A 2,500-nucleotide genomic window follows, 5' to 3' on the forward strand; every position below is an offset into this window, starting at 1 on the left:
AACCTAACCTATGTTGCGCCTTAACCCAACACACGTTGGGCCTTAACCCAACACACGTTGGGCCTTAACCCAACACACGTTGGGCCTTAACCCAACACACGTTGGGCCTTAACCCAACACACGTTGGGCCTTAACCCAACACACGTTGGGCCTTAACCCAACACACGTTGGGCCTTAACCCAACACACGTTGGGCCTTAACCCAACACACGTTGGGCCTTAACCCAACACACGTTGGGCCTTAACCCAACACACGTTGGGCCTTAACCCAACACACGTTGGGCCTTAACCCAACACACGTTGGGCCTTAACCCAACACACGTTGGGCCTTAACCCAACACACGTTGGGCCTTAACCCAACACACGTTGGGCCTTAACCCAACACACGTTGGGCCTTAACCTGCTCTGTAATTGTCATACGACGCGTTAAATTAGTGTAGTGTTGCCTAACTGCAACCCCCGCAATATAGTTTGCCACTCGCACTGCCCGGTCCCCAGAGTATTGCTTCATGTTAAACACCTTGCAGCTATACACTGTAATGCGGATGGCAGCAGGACGTACATGCTCAATGCCCTTCGCAGTTGTTCATTGGCATTCGCATGGCGAAGCACAGCCTACGTTGTGGTACGGCTTGTGTCAACTGTCCGCTGATGTTGTACGTCCAAATCACACACTGTACTGCACATTGGTCCTCATGTACTGAATGATACATCGTGGTACATGTGTGACCGTACCACGACTGCGCCAACAACGGCGAACCATACGGTCCAAATATTGTGCACTCAGCTACGTGTCGTCTCCCTATAAGAGCTGGATTGCAGTATGGTATGCCGTGGATGGCGATCAGCATGAGCCGTCTGTTGATGTAGTGGCGCGTGTTGTCAGACGTAGTCGTCTCTTCTCACACACCGTGATAGCATGGTGCACTGCGTTCCACATCTGCGACATGCGACAGAGGCCGGTTGACAGTCGTTCGCGCAATGGACATCGCATACGTACGGGGGCCACCTTCCACGTGTTCGCGAAGCGTGCACATGTTGTTGCGTGTATGTGGGCAGACATAGTGTGTCGTGACACCTGACACAGGCATGCAACAATTGTTGAATTTGCAAATGGCGATGGACGTCTACGTTTGCTGGTGACGTTACGCAAATGAACAACTGGTAAACCGTTGTGGTGCGGTTGTTCTCGCTAGAGGTGAATCAGTGATGGCGACGATCGGTTGAGCTACCAACCGGTTGTTTCAGCGATACCCACCATGACCACGAACGTGAATGGCATGTGGGTGTGAAGCGATACGCGGCGGTGGCTGGGTGGGACCGTCCCCGGCCGGTGAGGGGGGGCCTCCCGGCGTGCTGGCCGCGCGGTGCGTGGGCGCACGCGCTACAGCCGGCTGGTGGGGGCGGCCAGTGGCAGGCGCGCCGGCCGACGGAGGCGGCAGGCGGCGCAGCTGCGCGCCGGCGCACCCTGCACGCGGCGCCGTGCGGCCAAAGTAGGTCCTCGCGGGCCCGGTGCGAAGCGCGGTGGACATCTGCAGTGTGCTGGTCCGATTGAGGACTGTGTGCGCTGAGGATGCGCCGCCGCCCGGCGCTCGGCGCCGCGACGCCGTCTGCTGCTCGGTCGCCTCTGCGGTTCTCGCAGGTGGTTTGTATCGCAGCTGTGCGGACGTGTTGGCGCGTGCGCTGTGCTGGGAGAGTTCGCTTCGGCACCCAAGTGGGGCTTTTGTCCTTCTGTGGCGCTGGCGTTGGAGCTGCCGGCCACCGTAGGTGGCGCGTGTTGTCTCCCGCCGGCAATGCCACGACAGCACGCTCCCGGGCCTCTGTCGGCAGCGGCAAGCTCAGTTGGGAGCACGGGTGGTCGCACCTAAAGCGTCTACTCGCCAAACTCCGGGCGATTGCGCCTCTCTCGAACCCGACCAAGTACTTAGGACGGCGCTGCGCGCCGCCGGGACCTGAGAGGGTTTCGAGGTGTATTGTGCAGGGGAGCTCAGCCTCCTCCTGTTTGCAGAATAATCGAGCGGACGCTTGCGTGTTCGCGCGGGCCCCCGGGACACACTCCCGGGCGGCCGGCTGCTCAGCTCTAGTTGACGCAGTTCCCTGGTTGATCCTGCCAGTAGTCATATGCTTGTCTCAAAGATTAAGCCATGCATGTCTCAGTACAAGCCGCATTAAGGTGAAACCGCGAATGGCTCATTAAATCAGTTATGGTTCCTTAGATCGTACCCACGTTACTTGGATAACTGTGGTAATTCTAGAGCTAATACATGCAAACAGAGTCCCGACCAGAGATGGAAGGGACGCTTTTATTAGATCAAAACCAATCGGTCGGCTCGTCCGGTCCGTTTGCCTTGGTGACTCTGAATAACTTTGGGCTGATCGCACGGTCCTCGTACCGGCGACGCATCTTTCAAATGTCTGCCTTATCAACTGTCGATGGTAGGTTCTGCGCCTACCATGGTTGTAACGGGTAACGGGGAATCAGGGTTCGATTCCGGAGAGGG

At 57.6% G+C, this 2,500-nt stretch overlaps 1 non-coding gene across 1 annotated transcript in view; it reads left to right on the plus strand.

Annotated features, from left to right (window-relative positions):
• The first annotated feature begins 2,093 nt into the window (after positions 1-2,093).
• Positions 2,094-2,500, plus strand: part of LOC126433682 (small subunit ribosomal RNA) — a 1,910-nt gene continuing 1,503 nt past the window's right edge. Inside the window, exon 1 of the ribosomal RNA XR_007578671.1 lies at positions 2,094-2,500. This exon is cut by the window's right edge and continues 1,503 nt beyond it. This is a non-coding gene — a ribosomal RNA (small subunit ribosomal RNA).

The sequence above is a fragment of the Schistocerca serialis genome, unplaced genomic scaffold, assembly GCF_023864345.2.
Source record: "Schistocerca serialis cubense isolate TAMUIC-IGC-003099 unplaced genomic scaffold, iqSchSeri2.2 HiC_scaffold_1172, whole genome shotgun sequence".
Taxonomy (NCBI): Eukaryota; Metazoa; Arthropoda; class Insecta; order Orthoptera; family Acrididae; genus Schistocerca; species Schistocerca serialis.